Source organism: Vanessa cardui, chromosome 2 (assembly GCF_905220365.1).
Source record: "Vanessa cardui chromosome 2, ilVanCard2.1, whole genome shotgun sequence".
Taxonomy (NCBI): domain Eukaryota; kingdom Metazoa; phylum Arthropoda; class Insecta; order Lepidoptera; family Nymphalidae; genus Vanessa; species Vanessa cardui.
The window spans coordinates 127555-150919 of NC_061124.1; the positions used below are offsets into that span (position 1 = coordinate 127555).

The 23365-nt window shown below is 34.6% G+C and overlaps 1 protein-coding gene across 1 annotated transcript in view; it reads left to right on the plus strand.

The window, feature by feature from the left end:
• Positions 1–23365, plus strand: part of LOC124540071 (FMRFamide receptor-like) — a 93496-nt gene that overhangs the window by 13321 nt on the left and 56810 nt on the right. Inside the window, exon 2 of the mRNA XM_047117486.1 lies at positions 23224–23272. The gene's annotated coding sequence lies outside the window, so the exon portion shown is untranslated. The remainder of the gene's footprint in view (positions 1–23223; positions 23273–23365) is intronic.

The window sequence follows — 23365 nt, forward strand, 5'->3', positions numbered from 1 at the left end:
TAGTGCGTACATACAATTGCCCGCACCTCCTGAGATACTTATCATATATTGACAAATGAAGTGTCACCCGTCGCATCATCCCACTTGTCATAGGTTTATTTGACGGATATGAATCGTACGAACCTCCAAACTATTACATTATACAATTTCTCAATCATATATATCGGCTACATAAATACATTTGATGTAATTACTAGAATAATTTATCAGTTGCGTAGTGATTTGTTTTTCATTCTTATTTTTATAATATATGACAAACAACCATTTGTATAGTGTGTATTTGCACAAATTACGCTAATGCAGACAAAACGTCTAATGCATTCTCTTGCAGTTTACCCTAAACTCTCCAGACATTACGTAAAACGGAAAATTCAGACATATTGAGAGACTGCAATTGAAAGCATATTAAAGTATAATGGCGGTCATAAATAAACGGCGGTATCCAAATTTAAAATTAGAATTTTAAAGTTTTAAGTAATCCCAACAGCTCTTAGACACCAACTATTTGTCAAAGTACTAAGTGTCGTATTAGGTGCGGTGACGTTAATACATAAGTACCTTTACTTTACAAAGGCCAAAAAATGTTTGTTTTTCTCACTTCCTTTACCTTATTATAAGGGATTTTTTTTCAATCTAACCAATACGACAATATTATTTAATAAAACACTGTATTCCGTGAAAAAATAATCTTTTTAAACGTTTAGAAACAACTGTGGGGAGGTTTGTTCACATAACACGGCGACGCGATTAATAAATAAACAGAGCAATCGTGACATTTTGACCGTTCGACGCGTGATTTCGTACAACAGAAGTTTGTGTTTACTTTTGATTTGTATTTGATTTTGTGGCCTAACTCAGTGTTTTAAGCCAAAACAAACAAAAACATAAATATAATATTTATAAAATTAATTATTTTTTTAGCAACCCTGTCTCGATTGTATTTGTATGAAAATATAAATTTGTTTAATAATAAAAAAAGGACCGTTGGTAGATCGTTTGCTAAGTAAATTTATTTAAAACTGTTTGGTAAGTATATTTATTTCATCAAATGTTCACGCTTGGCATTTTGAACGTAAAGAAAATATAAAATGAGAAAGAACAATATTTCACACGAGTGACAGGATACAGTGCAGCCGCAGACATGATGCAAATGCTCGAAGCTTTCCCTCTCCGAGCTAATTTGTTAACCAAAACACTCGCTATCGGGTGTGGGGCGGGAATTTTATAAATATTTTAGTAAAAGGTTAAATCAAAAGGTTATATTTATATTTAAAAATAAACCATAATTTAGTCTTTAACAAAGCTACAACGAGATAAACGTTTAAATAATTAATCAAAGACCTCGTATATAGACCTAGGCTAGAGTTAGATGAGTATTTATTTTTTATTCAGTAGGTATATCTAAAGGCGTGTCACCACTAAATTGGCACATGCTTAATCTTCTGACTCGCCCTTGCATACAACATCACGAAGCCTGCAGGTGACGGACAAAATTCCGTCAAGTGTACCTACAAACTTTCACTGGAGCAGAAATCCAGACTTGGAATAAACCCTATAACCGACAAACACTGACTTACCGACTCTACAATTCATTAACATGCCATTCGTTGAATGTCGATTTCAAAGTCAAAAAGTGGTCAAAATACACATATCTAGAATACTGGCAATAAAGAAGACCTCACAGAGCAGGATGCGAACTGGGAAATAAATATATTTATAAAATAAATATAATAATAAATAAATTGAATATACGGTGAACTTTATCAAAACCAACATTTCCGCATCACAAGCGACTCGCCTTGTTAGATGTACGCCCGTGTTTACTCCTCGAATATTGTCCAATTTCAGCTACGGGGAAAGAAACCCTGGTAGCATTCGAGTGGATACTTACTAACGAGACGCTTTTAGGAAACAGAACTTATATCCATAATAGTTCTTGCCTGCTCATGTTGACGTATTTATGGTGATGCTTCGGAGAAGCTATTAGCTAATGCATGTGGCGTTACTCCGATGCGCTACAAATATCTGAATAATTCTTCTAAAATGTCACTATGAAAGTGGAACACATTTGTTAACATTACATTTGAACAAAAATGCCATGTAATTCAATTTTATTTAAGGATCTTAATGCTGAAAAACATTTTTCAGTTTTTTTTTTTTCAATTTAAAATAGACCTTGATACAGATATGCCACCAGATCAGCACCAATCCTTATGCTTTCAATGCGCTGGTGGCGCCAATGGGAACTAAAATATAATGTTTGTTAGGTCTATAATGATATTGTTTTAATGACAGAATACAGAAGTATGGCATGAGCGGTAAATATATTATAAATAGAATATACAAATCCCTCACTATAAAAACTGATGATTATGGCCTTCCACGTTTAGAGCCCAAAAGGGAACGTAAAATTAATTGCACAAATGTAGAAACTTCGTCTCCACCGAATAAAGTTTAAGGACTGCTTTCTGAGACCCGTGTGTGTAAACACTGATCTCCAAACTCTCTTGACACTGACCACAAAAACTTTTAACTAGCTCGATTCGAGGCTTGAACCCAAGACCTCGGGATCTTTTGCCTTATCAGCTCTGCTTACTCAGAGGATACGAGTACATACAGACTATTATAGTTCAAGCCATTGATTTGTATTTACAAATCGTTCTCGTCGAGAAGTAAATAGCAAGAGTAAACCTTACGCTCACCTGCTATTCTCAAAATTCAAAGAATAGTGTGCTCGTGTTGGAACAGCATTGTTGTGTAAGTAGTTACTGGTATTCCGTGTCAATATACGAGACTACTCCGCGGATGTGACGGGAACTATTCAAATTTCGAATGCAACTATTGAGAGTTAGACAACATTAAAATTGTCTTGCGTCGCAAGTAAACGCATCCAATGTAAGGTGACCTGCTATATCCAGTGTATCCATAACAATAGGGGTTCAGAAGGAAATTTAAAATTCAACCAGGCGGATATATATTGCTACATATAATTTAGTCCGTAACCTAGACTTAATATGTTTTTTGTACTAAAAACCTGCAAGTTTAGTTTAATGGAACAGCGGAGCTTCCTCTTTTTTGATGTCGGACAATAAAGAAATCATAAAAAGTACTTTGATGTAGTCACTGTTACGTGCGCTCAATTGATTTTCTATTATCGTTTAATAGACGGTAACAGCCGTAAGATGCTATTCGATATTTAGTTCGTAAATTTACATAATTTATTAGTAGTATTGTATAACAAATTGTATAATTTAGTGCGAGGCGGTGGGCGGTGACCTTTGCTGATACGATATCACTCGATCGCGGTTTAGCCGATGTGTAATACCGCTTCCGACCTTATCGCGCGGCTTCCGAAATTTAGCTCTGAATGTAAAATATTTCATCGGTTCTTTAAAATAAAAAACGTATTTTTAATGAAATATTAATAACACATTTATACGATTAGCAAGTCATACAAAATGAATGAAGTCTGACATTTAAATTTTATGCATTGGGCGGTGTAGAGGCGAAAGTTTAGCGTGGACCGAAACAATGGTGATACGTACTATGCAGCCTGCTTACATAGTCAATGCAGCTCGCCATTCTCAAAACGCATTGATGAAATTAGAGAATTTAGAGATTTTTTTACGTAAAATTCTTATTCAATATTCTCAATAAATAAAAAACCTGGTAAACCATAGCAGCTGACAAGACTGAGCTGAGTTGACCAAGCAATCCACCCGTTTCACGCCCATGTGTAAAGTGCCGTTACATACCCTCTCGACCTCAACCTCCACCTGCCGCGGCAAATGTCGGTCCGAGAAGTATAATCATCGTTAAAACAATTGCTGAACTTGGAAAGCGTTTAAGCAAAAGCCATTTTATGACAATATTTGAAACACTGAAAGCGGTCGACTAATGAATCAATTTAACTGAACAAAGGAACACTAGAACGTAATATATTATCGTTAAGTAGTTTTGTTTCCTTGCATCAAAAGTATTCCGAGCGTGATTCTAAACACGATATAAAAAAGCTTTGACTAAAGTGGCTCCAGCGCGCTCGGCGGCTCACAATCGAGTTATTAAGCCAACTTACCGCCAAAGAGCCGGACCTTGAATTTTAATGTTCCACTATGAAGTACGCGTTCAGGCGCCGTTTACATGCATATTTCTTTATTAATAGTATAATTTATTCGTTCATCATAATCTTGCAAAACAGAAAATTCTGACCCAAAAACTGTACAAATTGTACTTGTGTTGTACAGCGGGCGACACATTTTCCATCCCGTGCTGCTAACTAAAGGCGACAAATTTAAAACCACACATGTGGGCAGGTGATGTAGTCGTAAACATACATACAAATATTTACAAACGGACATAGAAAAAATAACATTTGGCTGGTGTCGCTTGGCGACGTGCCAACGTGTTTGTCTAATTAAGCACGATACAAAACGAACAATTTTAATTCTTAATCAACCGACTTCCAAAAGGAGGAGGTTATCAATTCGTCTGTATTTTTTTTTTTTTTTTTTTTTTTTTTTTTTTTTTTTTTTTTTTTTATGTTTGTTACCTCATAACTTTTTACTGGGTGGACCGATTTTGATAAATTTTTTTTTGTTTGAAAGGTAGTGCTTCCCGTGGGGTCCCATTTTTTTTATTTTTTTTTCCGATGATGGTATCCATGTGAAAACGACATAAGTCTTAAATTTGCATTATGTATATGCGCGACAAATAGGTGAATAACTGAAAATCACGTTAACCAATTTTGATAATTCTTTTTTTATTATAAAATATATACTTCAAGGGTAATTTGGTGAAAATTTGGTAAGGTTCTGAGCACAGGATCCATGACAAAGTAACGGAACGGAAGGGAACGGAACAATTCTGAGGAATCTCAGTCGAATCTTTTATTTATAGGTTATTTGGATATTTGAGTCACCTTCCGTAATGTGGTTATGTTTATGTAATTATCATAGTCGAATATTATAATCAACTAGGTACCCACCCCGGCTTCGCACGGGTGCAATACTGATACTAAATATACTACAGAATTTGTTCATTTACGACATCACATCGCAAACTTCTAAAATGATCAGTGTTTCTTTACTATATTGTTCATGTATTATATATACAAACCTTCCCCTTGAATCACACTATCTTTTAAAAAAAAACCGCATCAAAATCCGTTGCGTAGATTTAAAGATATAGGGACAGAGAAAGCGACTTTGTTTTATACTATGTAGTGATGGAACTCCTATACGGCTCGCAGTTAGGGTGAGATATGGGGCAGAATTTCTTACTATCTTTAATCAAATTTTGTGTATGTGATATGATGTCATATGATGTACGAAATATAGTTGGTCTGTTTCAAAGTTTTTTTGAAAGTTCATTTACAGCTCTTTCGAGGGATCCTTGTAGTTTACGCCGCGTGACGTATTAAATTCGCATTTTCGAAAGTCTATTTTTGCTTTATTCGCAAGTTTCCTTTGAAATTGTCCTCGAAGTAGTTTCTGACTCATATAAACGGAACGCTTAATCTATCCATATTAAAAAAAAATTAGTTAGTCAACATCAGCTTCACTTAAAATCAAAAAATAAATAAAAATTTTAACAAAAAGAAAAACCGACTTCAAACAAAACACTATTTTAAAACAAATGAATATGCACGAAAAAGTAATAAAAATAATTGCGTATTCAACATATTTTTAGAGTCTTCCTAAGTTAAATGAAATGAAAAATATTAGACTACTTAAAAGTCGATTAACGATTATATCATGTAGTTATAATTATTGTTATATTTGGAGTCGGTGTCAGCCAATAAAACCCTACAGTATATCTATCAAAAAACAATACGAGAATACTTTAACAAATATGTTTTTTACAAATTACCTTTTACACAATAATATACTGGATCAATCAAGGGGCTCGTATCGCTTCTTTCTTTTGATTGTTGGGACATGGGCACCGTGGCTGACACCGGCTCCAAATATACCAATAACTATAACTACATGATATAATCGTTAATCGACTTTTAAGTAGTCTAATATTTTTCATTTCATTTAACTTAGGAAGACTCTAAAAAATATGTTGAATACGCAATTATTTTTATTACTTTTTCGTGCATATTCATTTGTTTTAAAATAGTGTTTTGTTTGAAGTCGGTTTTTCTTTTTGTTAAAATTTTTATTTATTAAATTTAAAAGTTCATAATAATAGAACATAATCGGAACATTTTAGAGGAATGCGAATATGTTGACATACGTTGACATCTGAATCAATGGCTATTAGAGTCTTGAAAGCCTTGACAATAAATCTATTAACATTGCTGTCCTAAGTGTCGCGGCGTCGCATTCATTGAATTAGCTGCTGTTCACCGTATCGGAAGCCACTTAACATATCGTCAAAAAACAACAAGCCAAGTGCTTCAAATCATTTTGACTATTTGACTAGAGAGAACTCTAAAACTATTCGAATCCATTCTTTGAGTTAACTCTTTTTTAACCCACAAAGTAGGGGTTAGTAACTTAAAGGTTATAAGTAACTTAAAGATAATAAGGTATGTTCCCGAATGCAGCTAATAAATGTTCTCATATCAAATAATTCTTCGAATAGTGTGAAGTGGCCATTTATTATGAATGAAATATTTTAAGAGGACCAGCCAGACCGTTTAGATACTTTCATTGCAAAAAATGTTACCACTATAAAAATTTTAGTGCTAGGAAATAATCAGCAATCACGAAAGGTAATACGAAAACTAATACATATTTAGAAATCTAATGCGTTCGGCAACTTACTATTCCTCAAACTGTACATAGCTTTAATTCGAAGATCACCAGTGGCACCATTAAATGCCATAGTCTTCTTGTCGTGAAGCGACACGATTAATGTCAATTTAACATTCTCGGTGACGATATTCGGTAATTAAGGAGCCGCTGTCACGCGGTCGATTATTGAATTGTATTGTTTGTCGGTAGGACACGTAGAGAGCGGAATGTAAATAAACTGACGGCACTCGAATCCAGAAAAATATATATAATTTATAACCATTTATTTAAAAAATAATATGAAGTCACGCGTTTCCGGAGCGGCGGGTGTTTATGACTTTAATATACGCTATAAATTTCCGAAGCGACGACCTGATCGCTACTTACGAAAATCTTATTCTTCAATTCCTCACGAACACTTCGCTCCTACAAGATTCATTTCATTTTATCTCTCATTCTCTGATGCATTTCTGAATTCTATTTTAAGCTCGCATTTAAAGTTTTGCTCCGCGTAAAATGCTCGCAGATAAATGAAGCGTCACGTATGAGGTGCCATCGATTTGTGAATCTACTTTTGATGCGACGGACGTAACGTCTTAAGGTCATAATTAGTGCAATCTTTTCTATATGTCGCGTTTAAGTGAACCCTCACACAAAACGTTTCTCTAAATGTAGCGTTACAGAATGAAAAGTTTGTAACAGAATATTTCAACCGATTTGTACTAAATAGCATGCGCTCTGTAAATATTGCCGTGACTATTTAGTAAATTTCTACAATCCTTACAAATTCATAATTTTTTTTAATTGACCACTTGTATTCTCATAGTTATGCAAGATAGTCTCAAACATATTACTATTATTAGGCTATTAGACCTCGTGACGTAGCCAACGTAGTGTAACTAGGCACGTAACATCCATCCAAAGAATGGTGAAGTCTTATAAGTGATATGATACTATGATTAAAAAATATATATACCGCTGATTTTTGTCGTCGATTCTTCTCAGGTCCGAGTAAGTGTAACACTTCCATATTAATATAGATTTTTGACTTTGACTTTGAGCACCAATACAATATATGGGCAGGTATAATCGCCCACCATTCGGAGGCCTATTTCATTCTAAAACGGAGGATCTGACATTTTGTAGGAGTTTGTAACGACAGAACCTTCAAACCGGAACAATATAATATAATACTAAGTATTGCTTTTGGAGGTTGAGTCGTTGCTATTTTGCACATTAAGTGCATACGCTGGAACAACCGCTTCTCTCTATCTTATCATAAGATTCTTAAAGTATCTATCAGTAACGAGCAAGTTCTCCACGTGAGACGTCGTCACCGAAACCATTCTCAGTCCAGTAAATTTCAATTAAAACAAGTTAAAGCTTTGTGGGGGGTAATGGGGTGTGGCGACAATACATTACATCTTCGGGAATTTTTTACAACTTTTAACGTAATCTTGTTAGGAGCCGCTGCGATTTGTCCGAGTTTAAACTTCCGTAATGTCTGTCGTTACTTGAAATTAAATTCGGAGCTGTAATAAATATTCGCAGCTTATAATTGAAAATTATTCGACTTAAATATTATAAGTGTTAAAATAAATGTCTATGAATACCGCTCTGTAGGATTAGCCACTCCTCCCATTTGGACGGAACGGCACTCCGATGATGGTCGAAAATGTGCTTAAAAGACCATTTCTTGAGGCAGTGTCCGCTCGAACTTGACGTTTACCTTTACACACTTTCTGCATAATCTGCATAAATTCATAAATATCTTAGACTACACAAAGCAAAACTAACTTATAAAATTATAATTTACATTGCAATTCTCTCTTTGTGTAATTAATCGTAATATGAGTCGATACGAAGTTCGTATTGAAGGCATTACCGACGGCACCGCAGTGACTTCAGACCAATTAGACCGTACCAAGAATTTCAAGACAGCTCCTCGGATGCCTAACTTAATTATCAAAGCGCGTCGGTCGCAATACGTAGCGGTCAGATCAAACGGTCGTACGTGCAATTGAGTGCACTTTATAGCTTCAATACTAATTATTGCCTAATGTTTATCAATGACATTTCAAGTCTGGATATTGATCGTGCAAACGTCCTGTTACGATTCTAAAAAAAAAAAAATGTTCTTTATGCAGTAGTACTAGAGAATGGTGCGATACATTTAAATAGATGAATGCGGTCGTAGACTGAGATTCAGAGTATAATAATTATATGCTTACTAAACGAATTTTTAGAGAAGCGGTACGCTAATCCTATGTAATCAAAAACACTCCTTGGAGTAGTAGCGTCAAGTTATAGAGGCCATAACCTACCTCAATAAACAGGCCATCCCACTGATCTGTAATACTGCTATTTCCTGTGATTAACGCGTGTAAACAAGCAAACTAGCTGCTTTACTATACTAAATAATTATATATAGAATACATAAAGAGAGATTATACAATGAAGTTGTGTCAGCAAACAACAGTAGTCTGTTGTTTTCCCAATACTAAAATAACCTTAGAGACGTCTTAGTGGTTAGCTCGGAGGAGATCGCGGTCGTTCGACTTGACGAGCGATATATAAAACAAGTTATCTTCAAAACTGATGTTCGCTTTAATAAATGTTTAACCGCACTTTTGTTGTTCGCGTTTCATAAACCGGCGCTCGTAACATTAAGCATTCCAGCGCGGCTGTTGCAGATGTGTATTCTTATAAAACCATTATAATTAAACTCTTTACAAATTTGCTTAGAGCAGAACTTTCGAGATATTTCGTGCATTTATTACTCCTCGTAAAATTATAATAAGGATTAAGTTTTTTATAAGAAATGTCACAGTAAATGTTAATCTCATCTTATGAGCAAAATTTGAAACTAATATTTCTAATTTCCAGACTCTCTACCGAAATGTTCGGTAGATACGTAGACCTTGGTAGCGAGTTTAAAGTTTAGTAAACATATATTCAATATATTGAGGCGACCAACTATATTTGCTGCTTGTCATGTCACGAAAGTAGCAGTCGTTTGTTTTTTTTACCAGAAATATCGTTGAAAAAATAAAACCGACATCCGACATCGTCATTGAAATAACAAATCTATTTCTGATGCTTTTTTTGTCACTTCTTGTAGATGACTCAACGTCCGTCACGTTGACGCACTCGCCGTCACGCTGACACGCATGTCTTTTGGAATTTCTGAAAATTTTCCCGTATCATGTCACGTCAGTTAATTTATTTAAACGTTCGCATAATTGAGCAAGGACATATTTAAGGCTGACTGCACACTGAACACAAATATTGTGGATACGTTTTTAAGGCCTTTACAAATCGTAACCTACATGCTCTTAACGCAAACTTATTACCTCTAGCGTCCGATTATACACAGATAACTCTTTTGGGATTACAAGTTCTAGCAAAATGTTAACTAGTTATCAATTTTCAAATTAAAAAAAAATTATGTCCTGGGCCACCCGGCTGGAACATTTCTTCCCCTGTGTATCATTTAATTTATTACAACAGACACAATAAAATTAGTTAACAGTACACAAATAACAAGAAATAAATTGCTATTAAAAATCCCATGTGAACAGTAATAATAAATAAAATTTTAACATAAAGAAAAATCGACTTTAAACAAAACACTATTTTAAAACAAATAAAAATGCACTAAAAAGTAATAGAAATAATTGCATATTTAACATATTTTTTAGAGTCCTCCTAAGTAAAATGAAATGAAAAATATCAGACTACTTACAAGTTGATTTACGATTATATAATGTAGTTATATTTATTGCTATATTTGGAGCCGGTGTAAGCCAGCCAAGAAAACCCTATAGTATATCTATCAAAAAACAATACGAAATCAAAATCGATCCACTCAATGAAAAGTTATGAGGTAACAAACATAAAAAAAAAACGACGAATTGATAACCGCCTCCTTTTTAAAGTCGGTTGAAAATAACGCGGTACTCTACTGTAAGCCGCGTAAACGAACTTTATTCCAAAAATTACAATTAAAGAGCTTTAGAAACTTTTTACGTAGGAAAGCACGTGATAAACTTAGGAATATAACGACGCCTCGAACCTATGCCATTCTAAATTAAAAAATATTAAGCTTAGCTGCAAAAAAAATATTAACTTTATTCAATATAAAAATAATACGCTTTATTATAATCGCCAAGAATGGCATCTAAAATCTCACACGTTAGAGTATTGACAGTTTCGAGATGATGAGAAAGAGATGCTCAAACGAACAAACAAACAAAAAATTGTGATCTTAAAGCCTATTGGTTTTTAAAGGACAATTAAAACTACGAGTGGATTAAGTAAGAATCCTAATTATTTTTTTTTATTTAATATAAACAGCATACACGCTATATTGCAGTGTCTTATAATCTAAAAAGAGATGCCACTTACAACCAAAAATATTAAAATAAACGCTTACCTCTTATATTTATAATGTAATAAAAACAATTGAGGCTAATCATGTTAATAATAAATCCTCATCCACAATCACCTCTAATAATAATCTTTATAACTTTATAAATGTAAGAGGAAAACTAAGAATAACATGCTAAATATAACACCACAAACACATCCATGCACTCGTCGTCCACACTCGCTTACACACACACGCACACGGCTATACTGCGTACAGCATTGTGTAGCAATAAAATTGGATGATCGTAGCTATTCGATGAATAGTGAAATCTCATACGAAGCGATGATTGGATCCGAACTGCTCGTAAAATATACAGATCAAATTAAAAGGGTAGTAAGCAAGTGATGTCGTGTTTTAATCAAATTTATATTAATTGGGACTAGTCGAGTCAAACTATATCCACAACTAACTCAACTACAGTATAAGTAAAGCCTTTAAATGTCCCAATACTGGCCCGCCTACGCCGCAGTTTACGAAGAGAAGACTTATTGTATATTATGTGTGTGGTAAATTTTCATCCAGTACTACCAAGTTTCCTCGAAGTTTTCCTAAATTTCTATATCGGTGCCCCAATGAATTCCCAGGATATAAATTAAAAAGCTTCGATTATGAGTCAGCACCTGGGCCATCACAGCTTGGCCAAAGCAAGGCAAACTTTAATGAATAATAAGTCTAACCCTCACAACTGATACTTAATTATACTTTTTATTTCTTCAAACAGGTAACAGATACTAGATATTCCTTTAATGAATATACGTATATTATATATTGTATAAAAATAACACACTAAATAAACAATAAAATATATGTTACATAAAAATAGTAACAACTGAGTTACCTAATTTTCAAAAGATTTTATCTTGTCTAATAACATTTAAATAATTCTTGTAAAAGCTTTGTTGACTTCGGTTTTTTATTTATTTTAAATCTCGTCTCGTTTTGACGTCCATAATTGACGTCAAATAGATACTAAAAATATTTATCAAATTTAATTTCATTTTCTTTGTTTGTGACTATTTAAAATAATTATTATCGAAAGGCTCATAACCACAGCTGATGAAGGGCTACAGTCTACTATTTTCCTACATTTCGATGAAATCAATTGTACATATGACTCGCTAAGGCCACTAATACGTAGTGAACCTAATCACAAAATCGATTTCCACGTTACACTCCACAGACACAACACCTTGCGGTCAGTGGAACGAGGCGCGGTGTAACGCGGAGTGCTCGTCACTCCCAAACGACTCCATTGACAAATGACAAGCGACCGCTGCCACGAGCACAGCGACACGAGTGCAATAATTCCCCCGAATCGCAGGAACACATGTGACGGCGAAAATAAATGTCCACGCCATGTCTTGGCCGCGACGCGCCGTGTACTTGGCAACCGCTGACGTCCACGAATAGATGAACTGGCCATTGTAACACTTGCGATCGCGCATCCATCACTCTCACCGCTGAAACATCAGCCGCGAATAGCGATCTACACAATAACCACTCACCGAGACGACGATTTATAGACGTTCAAATGCATTATTGCATTGTTGCGCCCCAACCGGCTAGCAATGACAAAGAATAGTAAAGGAACGCGCAGCTATAACATATAAATATGATATTCTATAATGTATACAATGTACGCAGTTGAGTGAATTAGCGCGATTGTATGCGAGCAAATGAGACTTAGATTAGATCTCACGGCTTGTACCGTGATGGTAATAGTGTTTCGGTGCCAACTATTATTTTAGCAGCACCAGAGATCAGAGGTGACAATTACTAGAAGGTTCTTGAACATTTAAATAAAACTAATTATAACGGATGAATCGCGTATATTAATTATTTTTAAACATCCCGACGTTTCGAGCACTTTGCAGTGTTCGTGGTCACGGGTAGACTGACTACCCGTGACCACGAACACTGCAAAGTGCTCGAAACGTCGGGATGTTTAAAAATAATTAATATACGCGATTCATCCGTTATAATTATTTTTATTTAAATGTGTAATAATCGCGAAAATTTAAGACAACATTAGGTTCTTGAACACCTGATCACCAACAAAACATTGTTACGAATATGATTTATTCTATTTAAAAGCGATAAATTAATAACAAATTACAAAACTTGAAGCCGTACAAATTAATTATGTATCTATAAATATTAATATCCGCTTTTCTTCTCTGCTACTCGAATGGTTTTGATACGGTTTTCGCTAATAGATAGAGCGTCTTTTTGTCTCTGTCTATCACATGTTTATATATATTTCGTACATAATATCATTTCTCGTTTATGACTCACGTAGGAACTAAAAAATAAATTTACGTTATAAAATATTGTTTTTCGCGTCTAACATACGTAGGTATATATTTGTTGAGATTATGTACAAAACAACGTTGATCAAAAATCGATCAGTATTAACGGCTCACCGTCTCAACAATGCCAACAACAAAATAGTAACAACACGTCTTTTCCGTTGGATATTTTTTAAACATTGAATTCGTGTCATGATTTTGGAGACAGGTTTGATGCAAACACGGGCACGATGTTGTTTTCACAAAATTCACAATAGCAATATTTTCTATTGTAAGTCGAAACAGCCGAAACTCCTAATGAACTAACATTTTCAACACTTTTGTTTGAAGTTTGAAAAAACTTTTCATTATAAAATTGACATCAGTTTTATTCCAGGTATTTGTAGTTTTATCAAGTAAAATACGATTTCTTTATATATTTTATCAACAATAAACAATAACATTTTAGATGCTTCGTAATATAAGTCAAAAAGAATTTCGATTATTGTTTAATATTTCCTTATTAAGAGGCCGCAGAGCCCCGGGGCGAGTCGATAAAAAATATGTGTTTTTTCCATCGAAATATTCTCAGTAATTGCCGGAGGTCTGGAATTCCGGTTTCCCGCCGCAACGCACTATCAAAGTCCCTTACTTTAGTTGCGCACGAACTTGTGCACCATATGTTCTGCGATCGGCTGGTCTCCCCGAAGTTTAGTCGCCCGTAGTTTAGTCGCCCGTCGTAGGTCAGTCAGTCGGACAACATTACCATCATCAATGCAGACTGCGTAAGACATTTTCGTTCTAATGGACGAGCCATTGTATCGCAATGAAATCAACAGTACGAGATAATTGTTTTAAGCATTTGGCATCGTGTTCGAGAACATAAAAGCGTTCTTATTTGCAGTAACACTTGATGTTCAAGACACTAATAAAAGGAATCTAACAGAGAGCAATGTCCGCTTGGAAATTTCATAAAAAATATATATAAAGTCGAAAGAAAGTCAGACAACTTTAAGCGGCTGTAAATCTATTTATTTCAAAGACAGCGGAGAACCGTCACTTATTCCATTATTGCAATATTATATGTTATTAAGATCGGGTAAAAGAATAGAATGATATATTAACATTGCTGGCGCGGCGGACGACATTCTCTGACAATACATGTAATAATGTTGATAAAAACCTGCGTATTAAAAATCTTTAGTGTTCAAATAGTGAATACTTAATTCGGTATATTTTATTCATCTTTGAATTGGCAATTTTGACCGGACGAGAATCTTGTTTGTGCTGTGTTGTTTCGTTACAGCTTTGTGCAAGCAAATCTCAGGACTCATCTCACTCATATTTTTCGCTCAGCAGCGATACTAAGTTGTGTTTTGAATTGAAAAGACAGTAAGCCAATGTGTAAATAAATAAATAATATAACGTGACCTAAGTTAGTGGCGCATTGACGATGTCGATAACAGTTATTAATAGAGATGGATTTTACTTCAAATTTAAGTAAAAAACTATATAATAAGTGGTTAAAAATAATTTCAATTTACCACTACATTGTGTTTCGTAACAAAATACCTTGATTTCATGGAAACGAAAAATTTGGCTGGAAAATGATTAAAAATACTACAATATTATTTTATTGCATATACTTATATTGTATTTTGTGTGTACGTATGTATGTATAGGTTCGCGATAACGCAACTCGTAAGACCGCGGCCCGAAGAGCGCGACCATGGCGCGTTGGCGAGCAGGCCGCTTCTGCTTCGGAGCGGCGGCTAGCCGAGGAGATTTATGAGACTCGTTTGATAACAGATCCAAATAAATCATAGTACATTAAGCGGAAAAGATTATAACCATTACTTTAATTTATTGAATGACAGAACGATATCGCTAGTTAAAAATATAAAATAGCGTTTTACAAATTGAATTTAGTTAATAGCAAAAATAAGATTCACGCAACAAACAAATTAATATGGTATACAAAGTTGCCTAATAGAGATTTATATTGATTGTTTTCTTAAGATATTACCCGTTATATTTTGAGTATACTTTAACAAGCATGTGTTAAATGTGAAGGTAGGTTAGCCACCGCAATATTTTAGTATGTAGTTTTATTTGGTGGTCGGGCTTTGTATAGGCTCGTCTGGGTGCCATCAGATACACTCATCAGATACTCTACCGCCAAACTGCAATAGGAACTTATAGTTAATGTTGTTTTCCGATTTAAAGGGAAAGTAAGCTAGTTTAACTACAAACACAAGGGAGACATAATAACATCCTCAACACCAAATTATGACAAATTATTGTGATGTAAGAAATGGTTAATTTTTCGTACAGCGCCAAAGTCTATAGGGAGTGAATACTATACGTGAGTACAATACTGATACTTACCACCGGGTAGTCAATCTTCTCGTTTACCTAAAAATTACATAAAAATGTTGATTCTACCGAAAAATGCCGGCAAAAAACTCAAGTTACTCTTTCCAACGAATTAAATTACAATATTATTTTAATAAAATTCCAAAAATCTAATCAATTCTATCGATATATCCCTGACAACAACTAATACTAACTCAAGACTTTTAGAACATCTGTACAGTAAAGTATTTTGTTTATTAAGATGCCCGATTTGTTTATAATATAAATAAATTCATTAATTTTCAAAGTTAACAATAACTATGAAATATTTCTTACAGAAACAATTATCTTGCGAAAAAAGATTTATTGACTGCGGGTTCAGAAGCCCGGCTTTATGCGCTTATCCTAACTTCTCGTGTCTTACAGCTTACTAGGAGAGTGTTATAGTGAGTATAAATAATATTTTTGTAAATATAATATGACACAGCCGCAAGCAATCCTATTTTATTAAAAAACATCACGAAAGGGACCGTCGAGCCCCAAGGATATAAATAGACCGGAGAGCTATCTGTTCTATAATGAAATCACAGTCAATACCTGTAGCGCTACCCGGAAGTTATATCATAATACGATGCAGTAGCCAATATGTAAATGCACTAATCAGCAATATCAACATCAGTCAGTGATCAACTGTTTCTAACCACTTTTCATCTTACTATCAGAGACGAATATCCATAAACTATAAAATGTCTACGTATTTTATAATGCGTGTAATATTTTTCAAGATTAATTGTGAGTTAATTCACATGAATTATTGGATGTAGACATTCCGGATGCGGAGATGAAGGTTTTTAGAGCGATATAAAACATTCGAATTCGTTATATATTAAATACTGAGCTGATCTGACTATCACTCAGACCGGCATCTGTTTCCGCTGCTCTCAAACACTGAATCACTCACTCCCACTAATATCGGATTAAGAACGTTTCCCGTGTGTCACTCGCGAATTTCCCTCCTCCGATACATTTTTTTAAATTAATTCTCCTAAGAGTTTGTGTCCGTGACATTTTTCGAATGCTTGTTTTTTGTTTCATTTTGCTCGACCTATATATCCTCTATACAATCACAATCAAATTACTTTATACATATTTGTTTAGACATCGAAAAGTGGATTTTGGAATTTACGAAACAAATTAATTTATAAAAAGATCCGCGTGTCGCAACAAATTTGCTTGCACTGAGCGCCGCACAGAGAGACGTCAGACTTTATTTTTCGTCTTTTTAGAAAAACATTCCAGCATCTAAGATTTATTTTGATGAAGATACCGAAACGTTAGCTCAGAATTTGCATTATATTTATGAGTACTATCGTGTCTCTTTTTTTCGTTAATGTAATGGTTTCATTTAAAATAAACTTTTTTATCTTTTATTGTTTGAAAAATCGTTTATTAATTTTGCGTTGGTAATTTGAATATATGTAAGTACTGCGTTCGAGTCAGCTGTGCCGGTCTGACTCCGATTGCCGCACAACATTTTATTTCAAATTATCATTTTTTGTCAAATTTTGTACTCCGTGGCAAAAATCTTGAAACTCAATTTATAAGCAGCTCGTCTTTATCCGATTGAGCTGAAATTTTGTATTCGCTCAATATAGGTATCAAATGAAATAAATAAAGGAGATGAACGCACTGAGAAAAGCGCTGGCGATTACTAAAAAGTAAAAAAATTTAAAGTATGGAACAAAGAACTATTAATATTATTACTTCATTTGTAAAATTATTCAAATCAAATTATTTAATTTACCTTTTCATCTAAACAAATAATCTCGCGATAAGCTTTTATATCGTTTAAACTTTGTCAAATGCGAAAGACGTATTAGAAACAAACCTTAAGGCTAAAAGTTTATTTCATTCTTTTTAGCGCTTTTGAATAAAAGCTTGTTTTTAAAAAGGTTTTTTTTACTTGTAATTTATTACTCTGATATTCTATGAGATCAGTTTGCGTGAGATATATGGCTAAAGTCAATAATGCTATCTGTTGAAGTAACAAATTGCTACAAGACGGCGCTTCTGCTCGGGCCTCTTGCTATCGGTAGAACAGTTTAAATAATACACCTCACCTCAGTTTTCTATCGATCCTCTCCGAAAGTGATCGCTATACATCAGTCAAGCCCGCGAGACGGAGTAATCTCGGCTACATCGTCTCTCTATCTCGCGGTGACAGATCGCTCTCAGACTCGAGGCCGTCAGAGATATGTGACGACGGGCGAGATTCATTCTGAAACAATGCTCGCGCGACAACGAGTACGGGTGTCTGAAAGACTACGGCGACTTAAAACAGATGAAGACGAAACGAATCCTCTGCATCGCGTTGCTATCTTGAAAGAGATATGAAAGTTAGTAATCTCATTAATGTAAGAATAATTATACTTATTGCAAATCTAGTCGCTCGCTACTTTGCAAAAAGAAAACTACACTCATAATGAAGTAAGTTTATTTGTTTGTTCGTTGCACCAAATTTTCCCAAAGAATAATAAATCGATTTTGATTTCATTCTCATTTCGTCTTTTCAATAAAAAGATTTTTTTTAATGTTAAAATATTTTGGCTTTATATTGCTTCATAGAAAATATCTTTAAGTGTCTCTAAAATATTTCAAATTTGAAACACGGAAGCTACAATTTCGATCGTACAGACATAAAATTAGAATTGAATAAAGATTTCAATAATTAATGCGAGCATTTAATCTATTGAAAGCCGGGAAGAGCAGAGCAGAACAGATATAAATCCGAATCCAGGCAGTTGTTATCTCGGTGTGAAATATTGCATTCGCGAGCGACCAATCATTCCCGGCATGGTTTGACCTGATCCCTGCTGCTGCCGTCGATGAACATTTGAAAATTCTTATTTGAGCCGCTAAACTTTAATTGTAATGTGTCTTTGTCAGTATGAGCTTGTGGTTATTTTCACGAAGCCAATTTCTTTTTTAGCTAACAAATAATTCTTTGAGGATTATGAACTCAGTTGACATCAAATTGTAATATCAAACACGATATACTTTTATTTATTAAAGTTAAAAATAAGTGTCATCAATTGGAAATATATGTATTTATTTAAAATGTAACAAGCTTAAGCGCCGAGAAAGACACAAATAATAAAAAAGGAAATCACAATAAAACGCAGTGACGATTGTTAAAACAGACATGATCTATCCAATGGGCTTCCTCGATTATTAATAAAAAACACGTGAATATATCGGTCTTTCAACGATCTCAAAGTTTCTGGGTCGATCCGGACCCCTTACTGTCGTGGTGGGGGGGGGTAATCGTGATCCACTCCTGTCGAGTGATTTACAAGAGATAAATAGGAAAATTAAAAAAAACTTGAAACCGGCTGCTGTTCTTATTATACCTTTACTAGATTACCTATATTAAAATGTTGTGAATACGTTTCTTTATTAAAATACTTCTCACATTTATAAGAATAGTCAGTTCTTATATAAAACAACGTTAGTGCTTAATATATCTCGTTTATTTGGAAAGGTCGTAGAATGTATAACAGTACTCCAATATACCCTACGAGGCGTAGCAGAGCCGTACAGCGAACTCACGCGGAGCAGCTAGTACGGCACAGCAAAGCCTGTAATACTAGAGTATCATGTCATGTCTCCGCTTGTCTCAGATTACTAATGAACAAGGTGACAAAACAGACACAAATTAGGTTCACATCTCAGCTGACGCCTCGCGGGAATATCGCGATGTGACGGGAATTGTAACACGCGAGCGAAACATATTAAAAGCGCCGTTAACTAACGCGTACATTTCATGCGGCTGAAATATTAACGACGATATTAGCAGGCTTTCCTGATCATACGTCACAATAAGCAAATTCTTGTTAAATAATGTTTACATAAATAATAAAAACAAAGGCATATCCTCAGGGCTTAGTTCAACGCCATCATATGTAGTTATTTATCATCATCATTACGTAGCATAAAACAAAGTCGCTTACCGCTGTTTGTCCCTATATATGTTTAGATTTTTCAAATTACGCAACGGATTTTGGTACTGGTTTTTAATAGATAAAGTGATTCGAGAGAGATGTTTTTTTATATAATGTTTCTAATGTGATGTCGTAAATAAACAAATTCTCTAGTATATTTACTATCAGTATTGCACCCGTGCGAAGCCGGGTCGGGTCGCTAGTGTTATATACTCATACGTATATCATAAATTATTATCATTTTGCGCTTTTTTATTTGTAAGCGCATTTCTCAAAACTCCTTTAGAAATTTTATTAATAATGTAGCCGTACTTAACTATAATACACAGAACAATATATATATTTACTCGCAATAATATTTATTATTTTATAGATTCAGTGACCATTGCATTAGCACATTAAAACAAACTTGTTAAACAAAGTTTGCAGCTTCGCAAAATTAATCAGATGGCGTATCTGCCCCGGGCAATGTATTAGTTTATGAAATAAAATATCACAGTATTTTTAAAAATCCTATATCACAAAAATAATTAAAAAGTGTAGAGTTCGTTTTCCTTGAATTGAATACAGGATATAATTATAATGATTAAATAACGAATACTTCAGCAAATTGACGACGTAACAGTATTTGTAAGAGCCTACTTGAATAAAGAATGTTTTGATTTTGAAGATGAAGAGGCAGCTCCTCCATCTTCACCTTTATTAAAGCGACTCGTTTAAATTTCCTTCTTTTTAATACAACAAGGAAAATAAGTCTCATTCTATTTATTTTCGCGCTTAAAAAGCTCTCCTATTTTTTACTTTCCGCGGGATAACGTGGCGATCGCGGCAGCCTTAAGATTTCGCTGTGCATTTTATAAGTGCCACGCCACGCTGGGGAGCACTCGCCGGGCAGAACTGCATCGTAGCGTGCACGTATAATTACACTCGTGTTCGTTATACAGATATTAATTCGTTATTTTATAGAACGAAATACTCTTATCTTTTCCTACAGCCTTAAATCTATAATATTAAGCTACAGCAGACTTAATAAGCTGCTTTATAAAGTTAATTATCTTTTTATACAAAGTGCTAGCAGCTTCGCCCCAGAGGTAATATCAGCTTGCGAGCAGATTGCGCGTTGTACTGAAGACTAAATATAGAAGAGTTTTAATACAATTTTTTGTCGGATATATTCTAAAGGATAAATAAACAAAAATATTAACAAATATTTTTAAAAAATTATTTACCTAGCTATGTGCAAGTCCATCTAGGTGGGTACCACCCAATGAACGCATATTCTACTACCAATCAGAAATATTTAGTATTTTGTTTATCAGCAGTGATAACCGAAAACTATCACTTCCATATGCCCGCTTGTTTCCCGATGATAAGTGTTCCAACTTGGAGTAATGTAGCATGCATAGTTGGTCAGCACACAGCATATGAAGTCGACATCGCATCAAGAGTCGGGGTTTCACTGTGACGCGTCCAATTGATGCAGAACACATCGTCCCAGTTACAATCTGCGCTAATAAAGTCGAGGAGCGCGTCACGTTGGGCCTATCTAATGCAACCTGCATTAGATAGGCCCGACGTGACGCGCCCGCTCAACTCGTACAGCTAGATACCCGAATGGAATCCATGTCTAATGGCTCTGTGAGTGGTACTTCTTTATTTATTGACACTTAAAACAGAACTCATTGCGAGACCGCGGCCATCAGAAGGAATAAACAAACTGACTTAAGGTGAGAGTATATTACGATTAAAATTGTTGAATAAATATCAAATATCAATAATTTTATCAAAATATAATAAACTGTTCAGATTTTTATAATTATAATCAATAAAATCATCAAATTATCCCATAACAAATGAGTCACACTCAGATCAGGTCGCCAGTACTTAATCTGAACTAAGCACTGTTTGACGTGTCACTCGTTCGCACTTTCAAATGTCACGCCGCCATGACCTCCACGTGACGCGTGACCACAAATATCAAATTTCGTGTAAATATAATATAACTGCTTTAATTCGAGAGTTATATTGCTGTCAGATATTATTGTCACTGAGATTCTTGCACGTTTTTCCCCAGTGTTGATTCTACATTTCTAGTAAGTGATAATTCAAATTTTACAACTGTATATTCTGATTTTGATCAAGAAAAAGCAACAGAATCTTTATTTAATCCAAAAATATATCAATCCCGATTAGTACAATATAAATCTCTTTCTACTAAATTATAGCTTTATGGTTTAGCAAAGAAAGGAATACGTAGTACTTGGAAAGGAATCGGAATTCGCAGAACTGGCACTCGAAACTTGGTAACAGCACTTCGAAGTTTTTTAATTTTGTCAACTGCCAGCGCCCACGCACGATTAGTTCTTTGAGAAAACTCCTGACGACGTGTTTGTATCGTGGCGAGTATCAAGTGTCTCCTTGTCTGTAACGACGCTTTTCTTAAATCTTAATAACAACAGAATAATCTTGTATTCCTTTGTATGGTAAGAAAATTCCTTAGAAAGTTTAATATTACGCATTATTTTTACGCTAAAAATCATTGTATCTATTTATCACAATAAATAAAGGGGTGCAACTGCCATGCAATATGTGTATTTTTTGTAAAATTCACCCGGAAAAACACTGCATTCAGTCACACAGAAACAAAATATTTATCAAAATATCTTCGTCAAAAGTTATTAGGTTAAAATAAAAAAAATGTATATATTTTTTCAATTATTCATTCATCTTGACGTTTTCCAGTGGGATATAAAAGCCTCTCTCAGAGGTCCCGACGGCGGCCGGTCTTACGCCACTCGCATCCAGCTGTTACCCACGATCCCCCCCCAGCTCGTCGGTCCGCGTCGCATAAAATAATTGTATAAATAGCAAGCGCTACTTCTTATGTATAATATAAGAGACTGATTTTAAAATCCCATTCATTTGCCGCATACCGAGTTATAATAATTACAATATGTAATTTATCGTATATACATTTCATATAAGCCTTAGAAAAGTCCGAGTAAGTCTGTACCCACTTATTGAGAATGGAAAAAGTTTGACCGTTCGCCTACCGCGTGCGCTCACATTAATAGAATTATTTCGTGCGCGATGTCGACGACGACTCTCCGTTTTCCGGTTACTAGATTTGTCTGAGAACTGATATCGGAAATGGATCTAAGGAGAATTCAATAGCGTTGAGTTAAATGTTATGTTGTATTAACTATGACCCAGCTGCTACAAAACTGAATCTTATTCGATGACTATAACTTCAAACCCATGATTAATTAATATACTTAATTGTAAGGATGTACTTAATGTAATAAGTCCTCGAAATGGTAAGGAAGCCTTTGCCCAGCAGTGGGACATTAGCGAGCTGTTTCTGTAATAGTTCTAAGCGTGTTAATGTAATGAAATGTTTGCAGGAACAGCGCTCGCCGATGGCTCAGCTGGATCGCTGCGATACAACGTAAAGTGAGTATGAAGTATTATTTATAATGTTCCTGTAACAGAACGCGCATGTAACCATTAGTCTAATGACTTGTTTATAAGCTGTAAACGCTATAT